This window comes from Schistocerca cancellata, unplaced genomic scaffold, assembly GCF_023864275.1.
Source record: "Schistocerca cancellata isolate TAMUIC-IGC-003103 unplaced genomic scaffold, iqSchCanc2.1 HiC_scaffold_1083, whole genome shotgun sequence".
Classification (NCBI taxonomy): Eukaryota; Metazoa; Arthropoda; class Insecta; order Orthoptera; family Acrididae; genus Schistocerca; species Schistocerca cancellata.
The window spans coordinates 417,921-440,868 of NW_026047082.1; the positions used below are offsets into that span (position 1 = coordinate 417,921).

At 51.0% G+C, this 22,948-nt stretch overlaps 46 non-coding genes across 46 annotated transcripts; 37 read left to right on the forward strand and 9 right to left on the reverse strand.

Annotated features, from left to right (window-relative positions):
• Positions 1 to 234: 234 nt before the first annotated feature.
• Positions 235 to 306, forward strand: Trnae-cuc (transfer RNA glutamic acid (anticodon CUC)). The gene has a single exon. It is a non-coding gene; the product is annotated as a tRNA-Glu (tRNA).
• A 253-nt stretch (positions 307 to 559) lies between these two features.
• Positions 560 to 633, forward strand: Trnai-aau (transfer RNA isoleucine (anticodon AAU)). Its single transcript has one exon. It is a non-coding gene; the product is annotated as a tRNA-Ile (tRNA).
• Positions 634 to 1,380: 747 nt separating this feature from the next.
• Positions 1,381 to 1,452, reverse strand: Trnag-ucc (transfer RNA glycine (anticodon UCC)). Its single transcript has one exon. It is a non-coding gene; the product is annotated as a tRNA-Gly (tRNA).
• Positions 1,453 to 1,772: 320 nt separating this feature from the next.
• Positions 1,773 to 1,843, forward strand: Trnag-gcc (transfer RNA glycine (anticodon GCC)). The gene has a single exon. It is a non-coding gene; the product is annotated as a tRNA-Gly (tRNA).
• A 295-nt stretch (positions 1,844 to 2,138) lies between these two features.
• Trnam-cau (transfer RNA methionine (anticodon CAU)) lies at positions 2,139 to 2,211 on the forward strand. The gene has a single exon. It is a non-coding gene; the product is annotated as a tRNA-Met (tRNA).
• Positions 2,212 to 2,667: 456 nt separating this feature from the next.
• Trnae-cuc (transfer RNA glutamic acid (anticodon CUC)) lies at positions 2,668 to 2,739 on the forward strand. The gene has a single exon. It is a non-coding gene; the product is annotated as a tRNA-Glu (tRNA).
• Positions 2,740 to 2,992: 253 nt separating this feature from the next.
• On the forward strand, positions 2,993 to 3,066 carry Trnai-aau (transfer RNA isoleucine (anticodon AAU)). The gene has a single exon. It is a non-coding gene; the product is annotated as a tRNA-Ile (tRNA).
• A 746-nt stretch (positions 3,067 to 3,812) lies between these two features.
• Positions 3,813 to 3,884, reverse strand: Trnag-ucc (transfer RNA glycine (anticodon UCC)). The gene has a single exon. It is a non-coding gene; the product is annotated as a tRNA-Gly (tRNA).
• Positions 3,885 to 4,204: 320 nt separating this feature from the next.
• Trnag-gcc (transfer RNA glycine (anticodon GCC)) lies at positions 4,205 to 4,275 on the forward strand. The gene has a single exon. It is a non-coding gene; the product is annotated as a tRNA-Gly (tRNA).
• Positions 4,276 to 4,570: 295 nt separating this feature from the next.
• On the forward strand, positions 4,571 to 4,643 carry Trnam-cau (transfer RNA methionine (anticodon CAU)). Its single transcript has one exon. It is a non-coding gene; the product is annotated as a tRNA-Met (tRNA).
• A 456-nt stretch (positions 4,644 to 5,099) lies between these two features.
• Trnae-cuc (transfer RNA glutamic acid (anticodon CUC)) lies at positions 5,100 to 5,171 on the forward strand. Its single transcript has one exon. It is a non-coding gene; the product is annotated as a tRNA-Glu (tRNA).
• A 253-nt stretch (positions 5,172 to 5,424) lies between these two features.
• Trnai-aau (transfer RNA isoleucine (anticodon AAU)) lies at positions 5,425 to 5,498 on the forward strand. Its single transcript has one exon. It is a non-coding gene; the product is annotated as a tRNA-Ile (tRNA).
• Positions 5,499 to 6,245: 747 nt separating this feature from the next.
• Trnag-ucc (transfer RNA glycine (anticodon UCC)) lies at positions 6,246 to 6,317 on the reverse strand. The gene has a single exon. It is a non-coding gene; the product is annotated as a tRNA-Gly (tRNA).
• Positions 6,318 to 7,517: 1,200 nt separating this feature from the next.
• Trnam-cau (transfer RNA methionine (anticodon CAU)) lies at positions 7,518 to 7,590 on the forward strand. The gene has a single exon. It is a non-coding gene; the product is annotated as a tRNA-Met (tRNA).
• Positions 7,591 to 8,046: 456 nt separating this feature from the next.
• On the forward strand, positions 8,047 to 8,117 carry Trnae-cuc (transfer RNA glutamic acid (anticodon CUC)). Its single transcript has one exon. It is a non-coding gene; the product is annotated as a tRNA-Glu (tRNA).
• Positions 8,118 to 8,370: 253 nt separating this feature from the next.
• Trnai-aau (transfer RNA isoleucine (anticodon AAU)) lies at positions 8,371 to 8,444 on the forward strand. The gene has a single exon. It is a non-coding gene; the product is annotated as a tRNA-Ile (tRNA).
• A 747-nt stretch (positions 8,445 to 9,191) lies between these two features.
• Trnaa-ugc (transfer RNA alanine (anticodon UGC)) lies at positions 9,192 to 9,263 on the reverse strand. Its single transcript has one exon. It is a non-coding gene; the product is annotated as a tRNA-Ala (tRNA).
• A 323-nt stretch (positions 9,264 to 9,586) lies between these two features.
• On the forward strand, positions 9,587 to 9,657 carry Trnag-gcc (transfer RNA glycine (anticodon GCC)). The gene has a single exon. It is a non-coding gene; the product is annotated as a tRNA-Gly (tRNA).
• Positions 9,658 to 9,952: 295 nt separating this feature from the next.
• On the forward strand, positions 9,953 to 10,025 carry Trnam-cau (transfer RNA methionine (anticodon CAU)). The gene has a single exon. It is a non-coding gene; the product is annotated as a tRNA-Met (tRNA).
• A 321-nt stretch (positions 10,026 to 10,346) lies between these two features.
• Positions 10,347 to 10,418, forward strand: Trnae-cuc (transfer RNA glutamic acid (anticodon CUC)). The gene has a single exon. It is a non-coding gene; the product is annotated as a tRNA-Glu (tRNA).
• Positions 10,419 to 10,664: 246 nt separating this feature from the next.
• Positions 10,665 to 10,738, forward strand: Trnai-aau (transfer RNA isoleucine (anticodon AAU)). Its single transcript has one exon. It is a non-coding gene; the product is annotated as a tRNA-Ile (tRNA).
• Positions 10,739 to 11,486: 748 nt separating this feature from the next.
• Trnaa-ugc (transfer RNA alanine (anticodon UGC)) lies at positions 11,487 to 11,558 on the reverse strand. The gene has a single exon. It is a non-coding gene; the product is annotated as a tRNA-Ala (tRNA).
• Positions 11,559 to 11,881: 323 nt separating this feature from the next.
• Positions 11,882 to 11,952, forward strand: Trnag-gcc (transfer RNA glycine (anticodon GCC)). Its single transcript has one exon. It is a non-coding gene; the product is annotated as a tRNA-Gly (tRNA).
• Positions 11,953 to 12,247: 295 nt separating this feature from the next.
• Positions 12,248 to 12,320, forward strand: Trnam-cau (transfer RNA methionine (anticodon CAU)). Its single transcript has one exon. It is a non-coding gene; the product is annotated as a tRNA-Met (tRNA).
• A 321-nt stretch (positions 12,321 to 12,641) lies between these two features.
• Trnae-cuc (transfer RNA glutamic acid (anticodon CUC)) lies at positions 12,642 to 12,713 on the forward strand. Its single transcript has one exon. It is a non-coding gene; the product is annotated as a tRNA-Glu (tRNA).
• Positions 12,714 to 12,959: 246 nt separating this feature from the next.
• Trnai-aau (transfer RNA isoleucine (anticodon AAU)) lies at positions 12,960 to 13,033 on the forward strand. Its single transcript has one exon. It is a non-coding gene; the product is annotated as a tRNA-Ile (tRNA).
• Positions 13,034 to 13,781: 748 nt separating this feature from the next.
• Trnaa-ugc (transfer RNA alanine (anticodon UGC)) lies at positions 13,782 to 13,853 on the reverse strand. Its single transcript has one exon. It is a non-coding gene; the product is annotated as a tRNA-Ala (tRNA).
• Positions 13,854 to 14,176: 323 nt separating this feature from the next.
• On the forward strand, positions 14,177 to 14,247 carry Trnag-gcc (transfer RNA glycine (anticodon GCC)). The gene has a single exon. It is a non-coding gene; the product is annotated as a tRNA-Gly (tRNA).
• Positions 14,248 to 14,542: 295 nt separating this feature from the next.
• Positions 14,543 to 14,615, forward strand: Trnam-cau (transfer RNA methionine (anticodon CAU)). The gene has a single exon. It is a non-coding gene; the product is annotated as a tRNA-Met (tRNA).
• Positions 14,616 to 14,936: 321 nt separating this feature from the next.
• Trnae-cuc (transfer RNA glutamic acid (anticodon CUC)) lies at positions 14,937 to 15,008 on the forward strand. The gene has a single exon. It is a non-coding gene; the product is annotated as a tRNA-Glu (tRNA).
• Positions 15,009 to 15,254: 246 nt separating this feature from the next.
• Positions 15,255 to 15,328, forward strand: Trnai-aau (transfer RNA isoleucine (anticodon AAU)). Its single transcript has one exon. It is a non-coding gene; the product is annotated as a tRNA-Ile (tRNA).
• A 748-nt stretch (positions 15,329 to 16,076) lies between these two features.
• Trnaa-ugc (transfer RNA alanine (anticodon UGC)) lies at positions 16,077 to 16,148 on the reverse strand. Its single transcript has one exon. It is a non-coding gene; the product is annotated as a tRNA-Ala (tRNA).
• Positions 16,149 to 16,471: 323 nt separating this feature from the next.
• On the forward strand, positions 16,472 to 16,542 carry Trnag-gcc (transfer RNA glycine (anticodon GCC)). The gene has a single exon. It is a non-coding gene; the product is annotated as a tRNA-Gly (tRNA).
• A 295-nt stretch (positions 16,543 to 16,837) lies between these two features.
• Trnam-cau (transfer RNA methionine (anticodon CAU)) lies at positions 16,838 to 16,910 on the forward strand. The gene has a single exon. It is a non-coding gene; the product is annotated as a tRNA-Met (tRNA).
• A 321-nt stretch (positions 16,911 to 17,231) lies between these two features.
• Positions 17,232 to 17,303, forward strand: Trnae-cuc (transfer RNA glutamic acid (anticodon CUC)). The gene has a single exon. It is a non-coding gene; the product is annotated as a tRNA-Glu (tRNA).
• A 246-nt stretch (positions 17,304 to 17,549) lies between these two features.
• On the forward strand, positions 17,550 to 17,623 carry Trnai-aau (transfer RNA isoleucine (anticodon AAU)). The gene has a single exon. It is a non-coding gene; the product is annotated as a tRNA-Ile (tRNA).
• A 748-nt stretch (positions 17,624 to 18,371) lies between these two features.
• Trnaa-ugc (transfer RNA alanine (anticodon UGC)) lies at positions 18,372 to 18,443 on the reverse strand. The gene has a single exon. It is a non-coding gene; the product is annotated as a tRNA-Ala (tRNA).
• Positions 18,444 to 18,766: 323 nt separating this feature from the next.
• On the forward strand, positions 18,767 to 18,837 carry Trnag-gcc (transfer RNA glycine (anticodon GCC)). Its single transcript has one exon. It is a non-coding gene; the product is annotated as a tRNA-Gly (tRNA).
• A 295-nt stretch (positions 18,838 to 19,132) lies between these two features.
• Positions 19,133 to 19,205, forward strand: Trnam-cau (transfer RNA methionine (anticodon CAU)). The gene has a single exon. It is a non-coding gene; the product is annotated as a tRNA-Met (tRNA).
• A 321-nt stretch (positions 19,206 to 19,526) lies between these two features.
• On the forward strand, positions 19,527 to 19,598 carry Trnae-cuc (transfer RNA glutamic acid (anticodon CUC)). Its single transcript has one exon. It is a non-coding gene; the product is annotated as a tRNA-Glu (tRNA).
• Positions 19,599 to 19,844: 246 nt separating this feature from the next.
• On the forward strand, positions 19,845 to 19,918 carry Trnai-aau (transfer RNA isoleucine (anticodon AAU)). The gene has a single exon. It is a non-coding gene; the product is annotated as a tRNA-Ile (tRNA).
• A 748-nt stretch (positions 19,919 to 20,666) lies between these two features.
• Trnaa-ugc (transfer RNA alanine (anticodon UGC)) lies at positions 20,667 to 20,738 on the reverse strand. The gene has a single exon. It is a non-coding gene; the product is annotated as a tRNA-Ala (tRNA).
• Positions 20,739 to 21,061: 323 nt separating this feature from the next.
• On the forward strand, positions 21,062 to 21,132 carry Trnag-gcc (transfer RNA glycine (anticodon GCC)). Its single transcript has one exon. It is a non-coding gene; the product is annotated as a tRNA-Gly (tRNA).
• A 295-nt stretch (positions 21,133 to 21,427) lies between these two features.
• Positions 21,428 to 21,500, forward strand: Trnam-cau (transfer RNA methionine (anticodon CAU)). The gene has a single exon. It is a non-coding gene; the product is annotated as a tRNA-Met (tRNA).
• A 321-nt stretch (positions 21,501 to 21,821) lies between these two features.
• On the forward strand, positions 21,822 to 21,893 carry Trnae-cuc (transfer RNA glutamic acid (anticodon CUC)). The gene has a single exon. It is a non-coding gene; the product is annotated as a tRNA-Glu (tRNA).
• A 246-nt stretch (positions 21,894 to 22,139) lies between these two features.
• Trnai-aau (transfer RNA isoleucine (anticodon AAU)) lies at positions 22,140 to 22,213 on the forward strand. The gene has a single exon. It is a non-coding gene; the product is annotated as a tRNA-Ile (tRNA).
• Positions 22,214 to 22,948: the final 735 nt, after the last annotated feature.

Sequence of the window (22,948 nt, forward strand, 5' to 3'; positions counted from 1 at the left end):
ACCTGCTGTATGATGACAGGCAGCAGGTCTTTACTTGCGAAATAAGTAAATAAATATTACTACTTACAGCTTTGCTTTTCCTCCTACCCCTGTAACAACGAGGCATAAAGCAATGGATTGTGACTTTTGACATGCGCGCCTCGCCATGGGCGCGCGAAAAGGTGCTCGCAAACAGGGAAAGTGCGACACGGAAAGCGAGTGGACCGGGAGTAAACCCCGAGAAAAATGTGCACGTCCGGTGTGGTCTAGTGGCTAGGATACCTGGCTCTCACCCAGGAGGCCCGGGTTCGATTCCCGGTACCAGAACGGAATTTTTTCGGAAAAAATCACGACAAGTTTTGACCCTGCGAAAGGCTGTTTCACGTCCTCCTCGCATTATAGCTACTGGTTCATTAACGTCAGCTGAAAACAGCCGAGAGAAACGGGCAAGCAATGAAATTACTACGAGCAGCGGAATAAAGAAGAGACGCTGGTCCACTGTTGGACTGCTACCATAGAAATGTTACATGGCAATACGCAGAGCAATTCCCGCGAAGCGATGGAAGGCTGTCTGCACCGAGGCCCGTTAGCTCAGTTGGTTAGAGCGTCGTACTAATAACGCGAAGGTCGTGGGTTCGATCCCCCCACGGGCCACTACGATTTCACTCTTTCAAAAAGGCAGCGCCGATTCCGGCGGGGAAGTATGGTGACAAAGAAATCGTCACATTGTGTGGGAACTGATAGGGGACCAGAACGCGACTTGTCGGGACGCGCTAAAACACTTCACTGGTCACAGCACGGTGAACGCACAGTTTCTCGTCCGATCACAGCTACTGCGCGAAACTGGACGTTGTCAGTGCTTGGGCGGGTGACCGCCTGCGAACACACGGCACTGCCGATAGTTTCAATTCGTATTTCTCTTTCCTCTTCGGTTTCGGAGCTGCAGCGCTATTCGGTCAAGGGCACTGGCGCCACATTTTGCCTCTCGGTATGCCAAGTCGCGCCGTGCGGCCACAGTGAAATGAAGGAGCGTGTTGAAAAATTTTCAACAAAGAAAAAAAAAAGAAATCTACTAGTAATAAAACTGAATTTGTCTGACAGAACATGTAAAATCAGACAATACATGATAACAGGCAGCAGGTATTTACTTGAGGCATAAGTAATGTGGTGCCCGCCCGCCTCGCCATACCTCTCTCAGTCGTTTTGCGTGCTTGTCCTTTTTATATAGGCCGATTGGAGAGCGTCAGCTCTCGCGTCAGACGAGCAAAGTCGAGACAAGTCGAGACTCAAGGTGAATCGACGCACACGCTATAGGGTGGCCTGCAGCGAGTAAGATGGGGAAAGAAACATTAATTGAAGGACGCGTGGCAAAAGAACTCAGACGCAAAAGTAAAAGCCGGCTGCGGTGGCCGGGAATCGAACCCGGATCAATTGCTTGGAAGGCAACTATGCTGACCATTACACCACCACCGCACGGTTTCCGTCCGCGCACGCCGCGCTGTGTCTGCTTCCCGCCTGTCGTCGGCGGCTCAAGGTGGTCGTAGCTGTAGGCGCATTACGGGGTAGGCGAGCGCATCCAGACAGCGTCTCTACGCACATTTCGCGTCCTTTGGCAAGAGTCGTCGCGTGCGTGCGCCGCAAGAGTACTTAGGCGATCGCGTTCGGGCGTCATTTTTAAGCAGTGCAGTGCAGGATTCAGCGTCTGTAGCATTTTCTCGAGAGGATGCGACGGCGCTGGACGGCAGTCCCACTTTCCCCACAGACGTCTGCCGCGGAAAGCACCAGGAAGCTGAGCATCGGTGGTTCAGTGGTAGAATGCTCGCCTGCCACGCGGGCGGCCCGGGTTCGATTCCCGGCCGATGCATCATTTTGTTTTTTCTCCGATAGTGGTGCTGCGTGTCTTTCGCACTCGAACTGCGTGAGCCATGAGAATGAACCGCGGTATTTCCGTGTGGAAATAACCAAACATGCAGCGCGCACGACTGCTCGTTTGGACTCTTATGTGCTATTGTACATACTGGCGTCGGCCTAGCATCGCAAGTTGCCTGTCGCGCCGGGAATGGACGTGTAGCAACTGAAAAAAATGAGCCAGGAAGTGCAGACTCTCTACCCCTGGTATTTGGTAGTTACAGAGATTCCAGAAGGCGTGGCGGTCACTTGCCTCGGTAGCGCAGTAGGCAGCGCGTAAGTCTCATAATCTTAAGGTCGTGAGTTCAATCCTCACCCGGGGCATTTAATTTACTTTCGTCCACAGCTAAATTGACGGCTCTGGGGTTTGCGAAGGAGCGAAACACTTCGTACTTTGTTATCCACAAGGCTTCAACGACTCAGCGTGATAATGTTTACTTCCCGTTATTACTACCTGCAGTTCTTACGAAAAATTTTCAAGGAACAATGTACTAGTAATAAAACTGAATTTCGTACGATATAACGTGTAAAGTCACACAATGTATGACCTGCTGTATGATGACAGGCAGCAGGTCTTTACTTGCGAAATAAGTAAATAAATATTACTACTTACAGCTTTGCTTTTCCTCCTACCCCTGTAACAACGAGGCATAAAGCAATGGATTGTGACTTTTGACATGCGCGCCTCGCCATGGGCGCGCGAAAAGGTGCTCGCAAACAGGGAAAGTGCGACACGGAAAGCGAGTGGACCGGGTGTAAACCCCGAGAAAAATGTGCACGTCCGGTGTGGTCTAGTGGCTAGGATACCTGGCTCTCACCCAGGAGGCCCGGGTTCGATTCCCGGTACCGGAACGGAATTTTTTCGGAAAAAATCACGACAAGTTTTGACCCTGCGAAAGGCTATTTCACGTCCTCCTCGCATTATAGCTACTGGTTCATTAACGTCAGCTGAAAACAGCCGAGAGAAACGGGCAAGCAATGAAATTACTACGAGCAGCGGAATAAAGAAGAGACGCTGGTCCACTGTTGGACTGCTACCATAGAAATGTTACATGGCAATACGCAGAGCAATTCCCGCGAAGCGATGGAAGGCTGTCTGCACCGAGGCCCGTTAGCTCAGTTGGTTAGAGCGTCGTACTAATAACGCGAAGGTCGTGGGTTCGATCCCCCCACGGGCCACTACGATTTCACTCTTTCAAAAAGGCAGCGCCGATTCCGGCGGGGAAGTATGGTGACAAAGAAATCGTCACATTGTGTGGGAACTGATAGGGGACCAGAACGCGACTTGTCGGGACGCGCTAAAACACTTCACTGGTCACAGCACGGTGAACGCACAGTTTCTCGTCCGATCACAGCTACTGCGCGAAACTGGACGTTGTCAGTGCTTGGGCGGGTGACCGCCTGCGAACACACGGCACTGCCGATAGTTTCAATTCGTATTTCTCTTTCCTCTTCGGTTTCGGAGCTGCAGCGCTATTCGGTCAAGGGCACTGGCGCCACATTTTGCCTCTCGGTATGCCAAGTCGCGCCGTGCGGCCACAGTGAAATGAAGGAGCGTGTTGAAAAATTTTCAACAAAGAAAAAAAAAGAAATCTACTAGTAATAAAACTGAATTTGTCTGACAGAACATGTAAAATCAGACAATACATGATAACAGGCAGCAGGTATTTACTTGAGGCATAAGTAATGTGGTGCCCGCCCGCCTCGCCATACCTCTCTCAGTCGTTTTGCGTGCTTGTCCTTTTTATATAGGCCGATTGGAGAGCGTCAGCTCTCGCGTCAGACGAGCAAAGTCGAGACAAGTCGAGACTCAAGGTGAATCGACGCACACGCTATAGGGTGGCCTGCAGCGAGTAAGATGGGGAAAGACACATTAATTGAAGGACGCGTGGCAAAAGTACTCAGACGCAAAAGTAAAAGCCGGCTGCGGTGGCCGGGAATCGAACCCGGATCAATTGCTTGGAAGGCAACTACGCTGACCATTACACCACCACCGCACGGTTTCCGTCCGCGCACGCCGCGCTGTGTCTGCTTCCCGCCTGTCGTCGGCGGCTCAAGGTGGTCGTAGCTGTAGGCGCATTACGGGGTAGGCGAGCGCATCCAGACAGCGTCTCTACGCACATTTCGCGTCCTTTGGCAAGAGTCGTCGCGTGCCTGCGCCGCAAGAGTACTTAGGCGATCGCGTTCGGGCGTCATTTTTAAGCAGTGCAGTGCAGGATTCAGCGTCTGTAGCATTCTCTCGAGAGGATGCGACGGCGCTGGACGGCAGTCCCACTTTCCCCACAGACGTCTGCCGCGGAAAGCACCAGGAAGCTGAGCATCGGTGGTTCAGTGGTAGAATGCTCGCCTGCCACGCGGGCGGCCCGGGTTCGATTCCCGGCCGATGCATCATTTTGTTTTTTCTCCGATAGTGGTGCTGCGTGTCTTTCGCACTCGAACTGCGTGAGCCATGAGAATGAACCGCGGTATTTCCGTGCGGAAATAACCAAACATGCAGCGCGCACGACTGCTCGTTTGGACTCTTATGTGCTATTGTACATACTGGCGTCGGCCTAGCATCGCAAGTTGCCTGTCGCGCCGGGAATGGACGTGTAGCAACTGAAAAAAATGAGCCAGGAAGTGCAGACTCTCTACCCCTGGTATTTGGTAGTTACAGAGATTCCAGAAGGCGTGGCGGTCACTTGCCTCGGTAGCGCAGTAGGCAGCGCGTAAGTCTCATAATCTTAAGGTCGTGAGTTCAATCCTCACCCGGGGCATTTAATTTACTTTCGTCCACAGCTAAATTGACGGCTCTGGGGTTTGCGAAGGAGCGAAACACTTCGTACTTTGTTATCCACAAGGCTTCAACGACTCAGCGTGATAATGTTTACTTCCCGTTATTACTACCTGCAGTTCTTACGAAAAATTTTCAAGGAACAATGTACTAGTAATAAAACTGAATTTCGTACGATATAACGTGTAAAGTCACACAATGTATGACCTGCTGTATGATGACAGGCAGCAGGTCTTTACTTGCGAAATAAGTAAATAAATATTACTACTTACAGCTTTGCTTTTCCTCCTACCCCTGTAACAACGAGGCATAAAGCAATGGATTGTGACTTTTGACATGCGCGCCTCGCCATGGGCGCGCGAAAAGGTGCTCGCAAACAGGGAAAGTGCGACACGGAAAGCGAGTGGACCGGGTGTAAACCCCGAGAAAAATGTGCACGTCCGGTGTGGTCTAGTGGCTAGGATACCTGGCTCTCACCCAGGAGGCCCGGGTTCGATTCCCGGTACCGGAACGGAATTTTTTCGGAAAAAATCACGACAAGTTTTGACCCTGCGAAAGGCTGTTTCACGTCCTCCTCGCATTATAGCTACTGGTTCATTAACGTCAGCTGAAAACAGCCGAGAGAAACGGGCAAGCAATGAAATTACTACGAGCAGCGGAATAAAGAAGAGACGCTGGTCCTCTGTTGGACTGCTACCATAGAAATGTTACATGGCAATACGCAGAGCAATTCCCGCGAAGCGATGGAAGGCTGTCTGCACCGAGGCCCGTTAGCTCAGTTGGTTAGAGCGTCGTGCTAATAACGCGAAGGTCGTGGGTTCGATCCCCCCACGGGCCACTACGATTTCACTCTTTCAAAAAGGCAGCGCCGATTTCGGCGGGGAAGTATGGTGACAAAGAAATCGTCACATTGTGTGGGAACTGATAGGGGACCAGAACGCGACTTGTCGGGACGCGCTAAAACACTTCACTGGTCACAGCACGGTGAACGCACAGTTTCTCGTCCGATCACAGCTACTGCGCGAAACTGGACGTTGTCAGTGCTTGGGCGGGTGACCGCCTGCGAACACACGGCACTGCCGATAGTTTCAATTCGTATTTCTCTTTCCTCTTCGGTTTCGGAGCTGCAGCGCTATTCGGTCAAGGGCACTGGCGCCACATTTTGCCTCTCGGTATGCCAAGTCGCGCCGTGCGGCCACAGTGAAATGAAGGAGCGTGTTGAAAAATTTTCAACAAAGAAAAAAAAAAGAAATCTACTAGTAATAAAACTGAATTTGTCTGACAGAACATGTAAAATCAGACAATACATGATAACAGGCAGCAGGTATTTACTTGAGGCATAAGTAATGTGGTGCCCGCCCGCCTCGCCATACCTCTCTCAGCCGTTTTGCGTGCTTGTCCTTTTTATATAGGCCGATTGGAGAGCGTCAGCTCTCGCGTCAGACGAGCAAAGTCGAGACAAGTCGAGACTCAAGGTGAATCGACGCACACGCTATAGGGTGGCCTGCAGCGAGTAAGATGGGGAAAGACACATTAATTGAAGGACGCGTGGCAAAAGTACTCAGACGCAAAAGTAAAAGCCGGCTGCGGTGGCCGGGAATCGAACCCGGATCAATTGCTTGGAAGGCAACTACGCTGACCATTACACCACCACCGCACGGTTTCCGTCCGCGCACGCCGCGCTGTGTCTGCTTCCCGCCTGTCGTCGGCGGCTCAAGGTGGTCGTAGCTGTAGGCGCATTACGGGGTAGGCGAGCGCATCCAGACAGCGTCTCTACGCACATTTCGCGTCCTTTGGCAAGAGTCGTCGCGTGCCTGCGCCGCAAGAGTACTTAGGCGATCGCGTTCGGGCGTCATTTTTAAGCAGTGCAGTGCAGGATTCAGCGTCTGTAGCATTCTCTCGAGAGGATGCGACGGCGCTGGACGGCAGTCCCACTTTCCCCACAGACGTCTGCCGCGGAAAGCACCAGGAAGCTGAGCATCGGTGGTTCAGTGGTAGAATGCTCGCCTGCCACGCGGGCGGCCCGGGTTCTCTGTCTCTCTGTCTCTCTCTCTATCCCGCTCTCGCTCTATTCCTCTCAAACACAATCTCATGGACACCTTCGCTATATAAATATATAATATATAATATTCACTCATACATATTTGTCATTGTCCTTTGCCTCCTAGATGTAAGCCTTAGCCAGTAAGACAACTCTAATAATAGTTACATGCCACATAATGGCACCAGACCAATAACTCTACCTAAAGTCTAGAACTTAGAAGTGCTCGAATCAACCCATAAAATTAACAAAAATGCAAATTAAACAGGAAAAATGAAATATCTTTGCTCCACTGACTTACAAATCAGTGCAACAGTGTAAATCAACCTGCAAATGCACAAAATATAACGAAACAGACAATTGCAACAAAGTTACATATCAGAAAAGAAAGAAAAAGACTCGATAACTAACAGAAATTGAAATTGAAAGTACCATGGAATCTCATGACTGTATTTGTTATTCTGTAAATAAAAGTTTATTACGTTTAAAAAAAAAAAAAGGTTCGATTCCCGGCCGATGCATCATTTTGTTTTTTCTCCGATAGTGGTGCTGCGTGTCTTTCGCACTCGAACTGCGTGAGCCATGAGAATGAACCGTGGTATTTCCGTGTGGAAATAACCAAACATGCAGCGCGCACGACTGCTCGTTTGGACTCTTATGTGCTATTGTACATACTGGCGTCGGCCTAGCATCGCAAGTTGCCTGTCGCGCCGGGAATGGACGTGTAGCAACTGAAAAAAATGAGCCAGGAAGTGCAGACTCTCTACCCCTGGTATTTGGTAGTTACAGAGATTCCAGAAGGCGTGGCGGTCACTTGCCTCCGTAGCGCAGTAGGCAGCGCGTAAGTCTCATAATCTTAAGGTCGTGAGTTCGATCCTCACCTGGGGCATTTAATTTACTTTCGTCCACAGCTAAATTGACGGCTCTGGGGTTTGCGAAGGAGCGAAACACTTCGTACTTTGTTATCCACAAGGCTTCAACGACTCAGCGTGATAATGTTTACTTCCCGTTATTACTACCTGCAGTTCTTACGAAAAATTTTCAAGGAACAATGTACTAGTAATAAAACTGAATTTCGTACGATATAACGTGTAAAGTCACACAATGTATGACCTGCTGTATGATGACAGGCAGCAGGTCTTTACTTGCGAAATAAGTAAATAAATATTACTACTTACAGCTTTGCTTTTCCTCCTACCCCTGTAACAACGAGGCATAAAGCAATGGATTGTGACTTTTGACATGCGCGCCTCGCCATGGGCGCGCGAAAAGGTGCTCGCAAACAGGGAAAGTGCGACACGGAAAGCGAGTGGACCGGGTGTAAACCCCGAGAAAAATGTGCGCGTCCGGTGTGGTCTAGTGGCTAGGATACTGGCTCTCACCCAGGAGGCCCGGGTTCGATTCCCGGTACCGGAACGGAATTTTTTCGGAAAAAATCACGACAAGTTTTGACCCTGCGAAAGGCTGTTTCACGTCCTCCTCGCATTATAGCTACTGGTTCATTAACGTCAGCTGAAAACAGCCGAGAGAAACGGGCAAGCAATGAAATTACTACGAGCAGCGGAATAAAGAAGAGACGCTGGTCCACTGTTGGACTGCTACCATAGAAATGTTACATGGCAATACGCAGAGCAATTCCCGCGAAGCGATGGAAGGCTGTCTGCACCGAGGCCCGTTAGCTCAGTTGGTTAGAGCGTCGTGCTAATAACGCGAAGGTCGTGGGTTCGATCCCCCCACGGGCCACTACGATTTCACTCTTTCAAAAAGGCAGCGCCGATTTCGGCGGGGAAGTATGGTGACAAAGAAATCGTCACATTGTGTGGGAACTGATAGGGGACCAGAACGCGACTTGTCGGGACGCGCTAAAACACTTCACTGGTCACAGCACGGTGAACGCACAGTTTCTCGTCCGATCACCGCTACTGCGTGAAACTGGACGTTGTCAGTGCTTGGGCGGGTGACCGCCTGCGAACACACGGCACTGCCGATAGTTTCAATTCGTATTTCTCTTTCCTCTTCGGTTTCGGAGCTGCAGCGCTATTCGGTCAAGGGCACTGGCGCCACATTTTGCCTCTCGGTATGCCAAGTCGCGCCGTGCGGCCACAGTGAAATGAAGGAGCGTGTTGAAAAATTTTCAACAAAGAAAAAAAAAAGAAATCTACTAGTAATAAAACTGAATTTGTCTGACAGAACATGTAAAATCAGACAATACATGATAACAGGCAGCAGGTATTTACTTGAGGCATAAGTAATGTGGTGCCCGCCCGCCTCGCCATACCTCTCTCAGTCGTTTTGCGTGCTTGTCCTTTTTATATAGGCCGATTGGAGAGCGTCAGCTCTCGCGTCAGCTGAGCAAAGTCGAGACAAGTCGAGACTCAAGGAGAATCGACGCAAACGCTATAGGGTGGCCTGCAGCGAGTAAGATGGGGAAAGAAACATTAATTGAAGGACGCGTGGCAAAAGTACTCATACGCAAAAGTAAAAGCCGGCTGCGGTGGCCGGGAATCGAACCCGGATCAACTGCTTGCAAGGCAACTATGCTGACCATTACACCACCACCGCACGGTTTCCGTCCGCGCACGCCGCGCTGTGTCTGCTTCCCGCCTGTCGTCGGCGGCTCAAGGTGGTCGTAGCTGTAGGCGCATTACGGGGTAGGCGAGCGCATCCAGACAGCGTCTCTACGCACATTTCGCGTCCTTTGGCAAGAGTCGTCGCGTGCGTGCGCCGCAAGAGTACTTAGGCGATCGCGTTCGGGCGTCATTTTTAAGCAGCAGTGCAGTGCAGGATTCAGCGTCTGTAGCATTCTCTCGAGAGGATGCGACGGCGCTGGACGGCAGTCCCACTTTCCCCGCAGACGTCTGCCGCGGAAAGCACCAGGAAGCTGAGCATCGGTGGTTCAGTGGTAGAATGCTCGCCTGCCACGCGGGCGGCCCGGGTTCGATTCCCGGCCGATGCATCATTTTGTTTTTTCTCCGATAGTGGTGCTGCGTGTCTTTGGCACTCGAACTGCGTGAGCCATGAGAATGAACCGCGGTATTTCCGTGTGGAAATAACCAAACATGCAGCGCGCACGACTGCTCGTTTGGACTCTTGTGTGCTATTGTACATACTGGCGTCGGCCTAGCATCGCAAGTTGCCTGTCGCGCCGGGAATGCACGTGTAGCAACAGAAAAAAATGAGCCAGGAAGTGCAGACTCTCTACCACTGGTATTTGGTACTTACCGAGATTCCAGAAGGCGTGGCGATCACTTGCCTCGGTAGCGCAGTAGGCAGCGCGTAAGTCTCATAATCTTAAGGTCGTGAGTTCGATCCTCACCCGGGGCATTTAATTTACACACAGCTAAATTGACGCCTCTGGGGTTTGCGAAGGAGCGAAACACTTTGTACTTTGTTATCCACAAGGCTTCACCGACTCAGCGTGATAATGTTTACTTCCCGTTATTACTACTTGCAGTTGTTATGTAAAATTTTCAAGGAAAAAAGTACTAGTAATAAAACTGAATTTCGTACGATATAACGTGTAAAGTCACACAATGTATGACCTGATGTATGATGACAGGCAGCAGGTCTTTACTTGCGAAATAAGTAAATAAATATTACTACTTACAGCTTTGCTTTTCCTCCTACCCCTGTAACAAGCGCACGTCCGGTGTGGTCTAGTGGCTAGGATACCTGGCTCTCACCCAGGAGGCCCGGGTTCGATTCCCGGTACCGGAACGGAATTTTTTCGGAAAAAATCACGACAAGCGAAAGGCTGTTTCACGTCCTCCTCGCATTATAGCTACTGGTTCATAAACGTCAGCTGAAAACAGTCGAGAGAAACGGGCACGCAATGAAATTACTACGAGCAGCGGAATAAAGGGAGAAGAGACGCTGGTCCACTGTTGGACTGCTACCATAGAAATGTTACATGGCAATACGCAGAGCAATTCCCGCGAAGCGATGGAAGACTGTCTGCACCGAGGCCCGTTAGCTCAGCTGGTTAGAGCGTCGTGCTAATAACGCGAAGGTCGTGGGTTCGATCCCCCCACGCGCCACTACGATTTCACTCTTTCAAAAAGGCAACGCCGATTTCGGCGGGGAAGTATGGTGACAAAGAAATCGTCACATTGTGTGGGAGCTGATAGGGGACCAGAACACGACTCGTCGGGACGCGCTAAGACACTTCACTGGTCACAGCACGGTGAACACACAGTTTCTCGTCCGATCACCGCTACTGCGCGAAGCTGGGCGTTGTCAGTGCTTGGGCGGGTGACCGCCTGCGAGCACACGGCACTGCCGATAGTTTCAATTCGTATTTCTCTTTCCTCTTCGGTTTCGGAGCTGCAGCGCTATTCGGTCAAGGGCACTGGCACCACATTTTGCCTCTCGGTATGCCAAGTCGCGCCGTGCGGCTACAGTGAAGTGAAGGAGCGTGTTGAAAAATTTTCAACAAAGAGAAAAAAAATGAAATGTACTAGTAATAAAACTGAATTTGTCTGACAGAACATGTAAAATCAGACAATATATGATAACAGGCAGCAGGTATCTACTTGAGGCATAAGTAATGTGGTGCCCGCCCGCCTCGCCATACCTCTCTCAGTCGTTTTGCGTGCTTGTCCTTTTTATATAGGCCGATTGGAGAGCGTCAGCTCTCGCGTCAGCTGAGCAAAGTCGAGACAAGTCGAGACTCAAGGAGAATCGACGCAAACGCTATAGGGTGGCCTGCAGCGAGTAAGATGGGGAAAGAAACATTAATTGAAGGACGCGTGGCAAAAGTACTCATACGCAAAAGTAAAAGCCGGCTGCGGTGGCCGGGAATCGAACCCGGATCAACTGCTTGCAAGGCAACTATGCTGACCATTACACCACCACCGCACGGTTTCCGTCCGCGCACGCCGCGCTGTGTCTGCTTCCCGCCTGTCGGCGGCGGCTCAAGGTGGTCGTAGCTGTAGGCGCATTACGGGGTAGGCGAGCGCATCCAGACAGCGTCTCTACGCACATTTCGCGTCCTTTGGCAAGAGTCGTCGCGTGCGTGCGCCGCAAGAGTACTTAGGCGATCGCGTTCGGGCGTCATTTTTAAGCAGCAGTGCAGTGCAGGATTCAGCGTCTGTAGCATTCTCTCGAGAGGATGCGACGGCCCTGGACGGCAGTCCCACTTTCCCCGCAGACGTCTGCCGCGGAAAGCACCAGGAAGCTGAGCATCGGTGGTTCAGTGGTAGAATGCTCGCCTGCCACGCGGGCGGCCCGGGTTCGATTCCCGGCCGATGCATCATTTTGTTTTTTCTCCGATAGTGGTGCTGCGTGTCTTTGGCACTCGAACTGCGTGAGCCATGAGAATGAACCGCGGTATTTCCGTGTGGAAATAACCAAACATGCAGCGCGCACGACTGCTCGTTTGGACTCTTGTGTGCTATTGTACATACTGGCGTCGGCCTAGCATCGCAAGTTGCCTGTCGCGCCGGGAATGCACGTGTAGCAACAGAAAAAAATGAGCCAGGAAGTGCAGACTCTCTACCACTGGTATTTGGTACTTACCGAGATTCCAGAAGGCGTGGCGATCACTTGCCTCGGTAGCGCAGTAGGCAGCGCGTAAGTCTCATAATCTTAAGGTCGTGAGTTCGATCCTCACCCGGGGCATTTAATTTACACACAGCTAAATTGACGCCTCTGGGGTTTGCGAAGGAGCGAAACACTTTGTACTTTGTTATCCACAAGGCTTCACCGACTCAGCGTGATAATGTTTACTTCCCGTTATTACTACTTGCAGTTGTTATGTAAAATTTTCAAGGAAAAAAGTACTAGTAATAAAACTGAATTTCGTACGATATAACGTGTAAAGTCACACAATGTATGACCTGATGTATGATGACAGGCAGCAGGTCTTTACTTGCGAAATAAGTAAATAAATATTACTACTTACAGCTTTGCTTTTCCTCCTACCCCTGTAACAAGCGCACGTCCGGTGTGGTCTAGTGGCTAGGATACCTGGCTCTCACCCAGGAGGCCCGGGTTCGATTCCCGGTACCGGAACGGAATTTTTTCGGAAAAAATCACGACAAGCGAAAGGCTGTTTCACGTCCTCCTCGCATTATAGCTACTGGTTCATAAACGTCAGCTGAAAACAGTCGAGAGAAACGGGCACGCAATGAAATTACTACGAGCAGCGGAATAAAGGGAGAAGAGACGCTGGTCCACTGTTGGACTGCTACCATAGAAATGTTACATGGCAATACGCAGAGCAATTCCCGCGAAGCGATGGAAGACTGTCTGCACCGAGGCCCGTTAGCTCAGCTGGTTAGAGCGTCGTGCTAATAACGCGAAGGTCGTGGGTTCGATCCCCCCACGCGCCACTACGATTTCACTCTTTCAAAAAGGCAACGCCGATTTCGGCGGGGAAGTATGGTGACAAAGAAATCGTCACATTGTGTGGGAGCTGATAGGGGACCAGAACACGACTCGTCGGGACGCGCTAAGACACTTCACTGGTCACAGCACGGTGAACACACAGTTTCTCGTCCGATCACCGCTACTGCGCGAAGCTGGGCGTTGTCAGTGCTTGGGCGGGTGACCGCCTGCGAGCACACGGCACTGCCGATAGTTTCAATTCGTATTTCTCTTTCCTCTTCGGTTTCGGAGCTGCAGCGCTATTCGGTCAAGGGCACTGGCACCACATTTTGCCTCTCGGTATGCCAAGTCGCGCCGTGCGGCCACAGTGAAGTGAAGGAGCGTGTTGAAAAATTTTCAACAAAGAAAAAAAAAATGAAATGTACTAGTAATAAAACTGAATTTGTCTGACAGAACATGTAAAATCAGACAATATATGATAACAGGCAGCAGGTATCTACTTGAGGCATAAGTAATGTGGTGCCCGCCCGCCTCGCCATACCTCTCTCAGTCGTTTTGCGTGCTTGTCCTTTTTATATAGGCCGATTGGAGAGCGTCAGCTCTCGCGTCAGCTGAGCAAAGTCGAGACAAGTCGAGACTCAAGGAGAATCGACGCAAACGCTATAGGGTGGCCTGCAGCGAGTAAGATGGGGAAAGAAACATTAATTGAAGGACGCGTGGCAAAAGTACTCATACGCAAAAGTAAAAGCCGGCTGCGGTGGCCGGGAATCGAACCCGGATCAACTGCTTGCAAGGCAACTATGCTGACCATTACACCACCACCGCACGGTTTCCGTCCGCCCACGCCGCGCTGTGTCTGCTTCCCGCCTGTCGGCGGCGGCTCAAGGTGGTCGTAGCTGTAGGCGCATTACGGGGTAGGCGAGCGCATCCAGACAGCGTCTCTACGCACATTTCGCGTCCTTTGGCAAGAGTCGTCGCGTGCGTGCGCCGCAAGAGTACTTAGGCGATCGCGTTCGGGCGTCATTTTTAAGCAGCAGTGCAGTGCAGGATTCAGCGTCTGTAGCATTCTCTCGAGAGGATGCGACGGCGCTGGACGGCAGTCCCACTTTCCCCGCAGACGTCTGCCGCGGAAAGCACCAGGAAGCTGAGCATCGGTGGTTCAGTGGTAGAATGCTCGCCTGCCACGCGGGCGGCCCGGGTTCGATTCCCGGCCGATGCATCATTTTGTTTTTTCTCCGATAGTGGTGCTGCGTGTCTTTGGCACTCGAACTGCGTGAGCCATGAGAATGAACCGCGGTATTTCCGTGTGGAAATAACCAAACATGCAGCGCGCACGACTGCTCGTTTGGACTCTTGTGTGCTATTGTACATACTGGCGTCGGCCTAGCATCGCAAGTTGCCTGTCGCGCCGGGAATGCACGTGTAGCAACAGAAAAAAATGAGCCAGGAAGTGCAGACTCTCTACCACTGGTATTTGGTACTTACCGAGATTCCAGAAGGCGTGGCGATCACTTGCCTCGGTAGCGCAGTAGGCAGCGCGTAAGTCTCATAATCTTAAGGTCGTGAGTTCGATCCTCACCCGGGGCATTTAATTTACACACAGCTAAATTGACGCCTCTGGGGTTTGCGAAGGAGCGAAACACTTTGTACTTTGTTATCCACAAGGCTTCACCGACTCAGCGTGATAATGTTTACTTCCCGTTATTACTACTTGCAGTTGTTATGTAAAATTTTCAAGGAAAAAAGTACTAGTAATAAAACTGAATTTCGTACGATATAACGTGTAAAGTCACACAATGTATGACCTGATGTATGATGACAGGCAGCAGGTCTTTACTTGCGAAATAAGTAAATAAATATTACTACTTACAGCTTTGCTTTTCCTCCTACCCCTGTAACAAGCGCACGTCCGGTGTGGTCTAGTGGCTAGGATACCTGGCTCTCACCCAGGAGGCCCGGGTTCGATTCCCGGTACCGGAACGGAATTTTTTCGGAAAAAATCACGACAAGCGAAAGGCTGTTTCACGTCCTCCTCGCATTATAGCTACTGCTTCATAAACGTCAGCTGAAAACAGTCGAGAGAAACGGGCACGCAATGAAATTACTACGAGCAGCGGAATAAAGGGAGAAGAGACGCTGGTCCACTGTTGGACTGCTACCATAGAAATGTTACATGGCAATACGCAGAGCAATTCCCGCGAAGCGATGGAAGACTGTCTGCACCGAGGCCCGTTAGCTCAGCTGGTTAGAGCGTCGTGCTAATAACGCGAAGGTCGTGGGTTCGATCCCCCCACGCGCCACTACGATTTCACTCTTTCAAAAAGGCAACGCCGATTTCGGCGGGGAAGTATGGTGACAAAGAAATCGTCACATTGTGTGGGAGCTGATAGGGGACCAGAACACGACTCGTCGGGACGCGCTAAGACACTTCACTGGTCACAGCACGGTGAACACACAGTTTCTCGTCCGATCACCGCTACTGCGCGAAGCTGGGCGTTGTCAGTGCTTGGGCGGGTGACCGCCTGCGAGCACACGGCACTGCCGATAGTTTCAATTCGTATTTCTCTTTCCTCTTCGGTTTCGGAGCTGCAGCGCTATTCGGTCAAGGGCACTGGCACCACATTTTGCCTCTCGGTATGCCAAGTCGCGCCGTGCGGCCACAGTGAAGTGAAGGAGCGTGTTGAAAAATTTTCAACAAAGAAAAAAAAAATGAAATGTACTAGTAATAAAACTGAATTTGTCTGACAGAACATGTAAAATCAGACAATATATGATAACAGGCAGCAGGTATCTACTTGAGGCATAAGTAATGTGGTGCCCGCCCGCCTCGCCATACCTCTCTCAGTCGTTTTGCGTGCTTGTCCTTTTTATATAGGCCGATTGGAGAGCGTCAGCTCTCGCGTCAGCTGAGCAAAGTCGAGACAAGTCGAGACTCAAGGAGAATCGACGCAAACGCTATAGGGTGGCCTGCAGCGAGTAAGATGGGGAAAGAAACATTAATTGAAGGACGCGTGGCAAAAGTACTCATACGCAAAAGTAAAAGCCGGCTGCGGTGGCCGGGAATCGAACCCGGATCAACTGCTTGCAAGGCAACTATGCTGACCATTACACCACCACCGCACGGTTTCCGTCCGCCCACGCCGCGCTGTGTCTGCTTCCCGCCTGTCGGCGGCGGCTCAAGGTGGTCGTAGCTGTAGGCGCATTACGGGGTAGGCGAGCGCATCCAGACAGCGTCTCTACGCACATTTCGCGTCCTTTGGCAAGAGTCGTCGCGTGCGTGCGCCGCAAGAGTACTTAGGCGATCGCGTTCGGGCGTCATTTTTAAGCAGCAGTGCAGTGCAGGATTCAGCGTCTGTAGCATTCTCTCGAGAGGATGCGACGGCGCTGGACGGCAGTCCCACTTTCCCCGCAGACGTCTGCCGCGGAAAGCACCAGGAAGCTGAGCATCGGTGGTTCAGTGGTAGAATGCTCGCCTGCCACGCGGGCGGCCCGGGTTCGATTCCCGGCCGATGCATCATTTTGTTTTTTCTCCGATAGTGGTGCTGCGTGTCTTTGGCACTCGAACTGCGTGAGCCATGAGAATGAACCGCGGTATTTCCGTGTGGAAATAACCAAACATGCAGCGCGCACGACTGCTCGTTTGGACTCTTGTGTGCTATTGTACATACTGGCGTCGGCCTAGCATCGCAAGTTGCCTGTCGCGCCGGGAATGCACGTGTAGCAACAGAAAAAAATGAGCCAGGAAGTGCAGACTCTCTACCACTGGTATTTGGTACTTACCGAGATTCCAGAAGGCGTGGCGATCACTTGCCTCGGTAGCGCAGTAGGCAGCGCGTAAGTCTCATAATCTTAAGGTCGTGAGTTCGATCCTCACCCGGGGCATTTAATTTACACACAGCTAAATTGACGCCTCTGGGGTTTGCGAAGGAGCGAAACACTTTGTACTTTGTTATCCACAAGGCTTCACCGACTCAGCGTGATAATGTTTACTTCCCGTTATTACTACTTGCAGTTGTTATGTAAAATTTTCAAGGAAAAAAGTACTAGTAATAAAACTGAATTTCGTACGATATAACGTGTAAAGTCACACAATGTATGACCTGATGTATGATGACAGGCAGCAGGTCTTTACTTGCGAAATAAGTAAATAAATATTACTACTTACAGCTTTGCTTTTCCTCCTACCCCTGTAACAAGCGCACGTCCGGTGTGGTCTAGTGGCTAGGATACCTGGCTCTCACCCAGGAGGCCCGGGTTCGATTCCCGGTACCGGAACGGAATTTTTTCGGAAAAAATCACGACAAGCGAAAGGCTGTTTCACGTCCTCCTCGCATTATAGCTACTGGTTCATAAACGTCAGCTGAAAACAGTCGAGAGAAACGGGCACGCAATGAAATTACTACGAGCAGCGGAATAAAGGGAGAAGAGACGCTGGTCCACTGTTGGACTGCTACCATAGAAATGTTACATGGCAATACGCAGAGCAATTCCCGCGAAGCGATGGAAGACTGTCTGCACCGAGGCCCGTTAGCTCAGCTGGTTAGAGCGTCGTGCTAATAACGCGAAGGTCGTGGGTTCGATCCCCCCACGCGCCACTACGATTTCACTCTTTCAAAAAGGCAACGCCGATTTCGGCGGGGAAGTATGGTGACAAAGAAATCGTCACATTGTGTGGGAGCTGATAGGGGACCAGAACACGACTCGTCGGGACGCGCTAAGACACTTCACTGGTCACAGCACGGTGAACACACAGTTTCTCGTCCGATCACCGCTACTGCGCGAAGCTGGGCGTTGTCAGTGCTTGGGCGGGTGACCGCCTGCGAGCACACGGCACTGCCGATAGTTTCAATTCGTATTTCTCTTTCCTCTTCGGTTTCGGAGCTGCAGCGCTATTCGGTCAAGGGCACTGGCACCACATTTTGCCTCTCGGTATGCCAAGTCGCGCCGTGCGGCCACAGTGAAGTGAAGGAGCGTGTTGAAAAATTTTCAACAAAGAAAAAAAAAATGAAATGTACTAGTAATAAAACTGAATTTGTCTGACAGAACATGTAAAATCAGACAATATATGATAACAGGCAGCAGGTATCTACTTGAGGCATAAGTAATGTGGTGCCCGCCCGCCTCGCCATACCTCTCTCAGTCGTTTTGCGTGCTTGTCCTTTTTATATAGGCCGATTGGAGAGCGTCAGCTCTCGCGTCAGCTGAGCAAAGTCGAGACAAGTCGAGACTCAAGGAGAATCGACGCAAACGCTATAGGGTGGCCTGCAGCGAGTAAGATGGGGAAAGAAACATTAATTGAAGGACGCGTGGCAAAAGTACTCATACGCAAAAGTAAAAGCCGGCTGCGGTGGCCGGGAATCGAACCCGGATCAACTGCTTGCAAGGCAACTATGCTGACCATTACACCACCACCGCACGGTTTCCGTCCGCGCACGCCGCGCTGTGTCTGCTTCCCGCCTGTCGGCGGCGGCTCAAGGTGGTCGTAGCTGTAGGCGCATTACGGGGTAGGCGAGCGCATCCAGACAGCGTCTCTACGCACATTTCGCGTCCTTTGGCAAGAGTCGTCGCGTGCGTGCGCCGCAAGAGTACTTAGGCGATCGCGTTCGGGCGTCATTTTTAAGCAGCAGTGCAGTGCAGGATTCAGCGTCTGTAGCATTCTCTCGAGAGGATGCGACGGCGCTGGACGGCAGTCCCACTTTCCCCGCAGACGTCTGCCGCGGAAAGCACCAGGAAGCTGAGCATCGGTGGTTCAGTGGTAGAATGCTCGCCTGCCACGCGGGCGGCCCGGGTTCGATTCCCGGCCGATGCATCATTTTGTTTTTTCTCCGATAGTGGTGCTGCGTGTCTTTGGCACTCGAACTGCGTGAGCCATGAGAATGAACCGCGGTATTTCCGTGTGGAAATAACCAAACATGCAGCGCGCACGACTGCTCGTTTGGACTCTTGTGTGCTATTGTACATACTGGCGTCGGCCTAGCATCGCAAGTTGCCTGTCGCGCCGGGAATGCACGTGTAGCAACAGAAAAAAATGAGCCAGGAAGTGCAGACTCTCTACCACTGGTATTTGGTACTTACCGAGATTCCAGAAGGCGTGGCGATCACTTGCCTCGGTAGCGCAGTAGGCAGCGCGTAAGTCTCATAATCTTAAGGTCGTGAGTTCGATCCTCACCCGGGGCATTTAATTTACACACAGCTAAATTGACGCCTCTGGGGTTTGCGAAGGAGCGAAACACTTTGTACTTTGTTATCCACAAGGCTTCACCGACTCAGCGTGATAATGTTTACTTCCCGTTATTACTACTTGCAGTTGTTATGTAAAATTTTCAAGGAAAAAAGTACTAGTAATAAAACTGAATTTCGTACGATATAACGTGTAAAGTCACACAATGTATGACCTGATGTATGATGACAGGCAGCAGGTCTTTACTTGCGAAATAAGTAAATAAATATTACTACTTACAGCTTTGCTTTTCCTCCTACCCCTGTAACAAGCGCACGTCCGGTGTGGTCTAGTGGCTAGGATACCTGGCTCTCACCCAGGAGGCCCGGGTTCGATTCCCGGTACCGGAACGAAAATTTTTCGGAAAAAATCACGACAAGCGAAAGGCTGTTTCACGTCCTCCTCGCATTATAGCTACTGGTTCATAAACGTCAGCTGAAAACAGTCGAGAGAAACGGGCACGCAATGAAATTACTACGAGCAGCGGAATAAAGGGAGAAGAGACGCTGGTCCACTGTTGGACTGCTACCATAGAAATGTTACATGGCAATACGCAGAGCAATTCCCGCGAAGCGATGGAAGACTGTCTGCACCGAGGCCCGTTAGCTCAGCTGGTTAGAGCGTCGTGCTAATAACGCGAAGGTCGTGGGTTCGATCCCCCCACGCGCCACTACGATTTCACTCTTTCAAAAAGGCAACGCCGATTTCGGCGGGGAAGTATGGTGACAAAGAAATCGTCACATTGTGTGGGAGCTGATAGGGGACCAGAACACGACTCGTCGGGACGCGCTAAGACACTTCACTGGTCACAGCACGGTGAACACACAGTTTCTCGTCCGATCACCGCTACTGCGCGAAGCTGGGCGTTGTCAGTGCTTGGGCGGGTGACCGCCTGCGAGCACACGGCACTGCCGATAGTTTCAATTCGTATTTCTCTTTCCTCTTCGGTTTCGGAGCTGCAGCGCTATTCGGTCAAGGGCACTGGCACCACATTTTGCCTCTCGGTATGCCAAGTCGCGCCGTGCGGCCACAGTGAAGTGAAGGAGCGTGTTGAAAAATTTTCAACAAAGAAAAAAAAAATGAAATGTACTAGTAATAAAACTGAATTTGTCTGACAGAACATGTAAAATCAGACAATATATGATAACAGGCAGCAGGTATCTACTTGAGGCATAAGTAATGTGGTGCCCGCCCGCCTCGCCATACCTCTCTCAGTCGTTTTGCGTGCTTGTCCTTTTTATATAGGCCGATTGGAGAGCGTCAGCTCTCGCGTCAGCTGAGCAAAGTCGAGACAAGTCGAGACTCAAGGAGAATCGACGCAAACGCTATAGGGTGGCCTGCAGCGAGTAAGATGGGGAAAGAAACATTAATTGAAGGACGCGTGGCAAAAGTACTCATACGCAAAAGTAAAAGCCGGCTGCGGTGGCCGGGAATCGAACCCGGATCAACTGCTTGCAAGGCAACTATGCTGACCATTACACCACCACCGCACGGTTTCCGTCCGCCCACGCCGCGCTGTGTCTGCTTCCCGCCTGTCGGCGGCGGCTCAAGGTGGTCGTAGCTGTAGGCGCATTACGGGGTAGGCGAGCGCATCCAGACAGCGTCTCTACGCACATTTCGCGTCCTTTGGCAAGAGTCGTCGCGTGCGTGCGCCGCAAGAGTACTTAGGCGATCGCGTTCGGGCGTCATTTTTAAGCAGCAGTGCAGTGCAGGATTCAGCGTCTGTAGCATTCTCTCGAGAGGATGCGACGGCGCTGGACGGCAGTCCCACTTTCCCCGCAGACGTCTGCCGCGGAAAGCACCAGGAAGCTGAGCATCGGTGGTTCAGTGGTAGAATGCTCGCCTGCCACGCGGGCGGCCCGGGTTCGATTCCCGGCCGATGCATCATTTTGTTTTTTCTCCGATAGTGGTGCTGCGTGTCTTTGGCACTCGAACTGCGTGAGCCATGAGAATGAACCGCGGTATTTCCGTGTGGAAATAACCAAACATGCAGCGCGCACGACTGCTCGTTTGGACTCTTGTGTGCTATTGTACATACTGGCGTCGGCCTAGCATCGCAAGTTGCCTGTCGCGCCGGGAATGCACGTGTAGCAACAGAAAAAAATGAGCCAGGAAGTGCAGACTCTCTACCACTGGTATTTGGTACTTACCGAGATTCCAGAAGGCGTGGCGATCACTTGCCTCGGTAGCGCAGTAGGCAGCGCGTAAGTCTCATAATCTTAAGGTCGTGAGTTCGATCCTCACCCGGGGCATTTAATTTACACACAGCTAAATTGACGCCTCTGGGGTTTGCGAAGGAGCGAAACACTTTGTACTTTGTTATCCACAAGGCTTCACCGACTCAGCGTGATAATGTTTACTTCCCGTTATTACTACTTGCAGTTGTTATGTAAAATTTTCAAGGAAAAAAGTACTAGTAATAAAACTGAATTTCGTACGATATAACGTGTAAAGTCACACAATGTATGACCTGATGTATGATGACAGGCAGCAGGTCTTTACTTGCGAAATAAGTAAATAAATATTACTACTTACAGCTTTGCTTTTCCTCCTACCCCTGTAACAAGCGCACGTCCGGTGTGGTCTAGTGGCTAGGATACCTGGCTCTCACCCAGGAGGCCCGGGTTCGATTCCCGGTACCGGAACGGAATTTTTTCGGAAAAAATCACGACAAGCGAAAGGCTGTTTCACGTCCTCCTCGCATTATAGCTACTGGTTCATAAACGTCAGCTGAAAACAGTCGAGAGAAACGGGCACGCAATGAAATTACTACGAGCAGCGGAATAAAGGGAGAAGAGACGCTGGTCCACTGTTGGACTGCTACCATAGAAATGTTACATGGCAATACGCAGAGCAATTCCCGCGAAGCGATGGAAGACTGTCTGCACCGAGGCCCGTTAGCTCAGCTGGTTAGAGCGTCGTGCTAATAACGCGAAGGTCGTGGGTTCGATCCCCCCACGCGCCACTACGATTTCACTCTTTCAAAAAGGCAACGCCGATTTCGGCGGGGAAGTATGGTGACAAAGAAATCGTCACATTGTGTGGGAGCTGATAGGGGACCAGAACACGACTCGTCGGGACGCGCTAAGACACTTCACTGGTCACAGCACGGTGAACACACAGTTTCTCGTCCGATCACCGCTACTGCGCGAAGCTGGGCGTTGTCAGTGCTTGGGCGGGTGACCGCCTGCGAGCACACGGCACTGCCGATAGTTTCAATTCGTATTTCTCTTTCCTCTTCGGTTTCGGAGCTGCAGCGCTATTCGGTCAAGGGCACTGGCACCACATTTTGCCTCTCGGTATGCCAAGTCGCGCCGTGCGGCCACAGTGAAGTGAAGGAGCGTGTTGAAAAATTTTCAACAAAGAAAAAAAAATGAAATGTACTAGTAATAAAACTGAATTTGTCTGACAGAACATGTAAAATCAGACAATATATGATAACAGGCAGCAGGTATCTACTTGAGGCATAAGTAATGTGGTGCCCGCCCGCCTCGCCATACCTCTCTCAGTCGTTTTGCGTGCTTGTCCTTTTTATATAGGCCGATTGGAGAGCGTCAGCTCTCGCGTCAGCTGAGCAAAGTCGAGACAAGTCGAGACTCAAGGAGAATCGACGCAAACGCTATAGGGTGGCCTGCAGCGAGTAAGATGGGGAAAGAAACATTAATTGAAGGACGCGTGGCAAAAGTACTCATACGCAAAA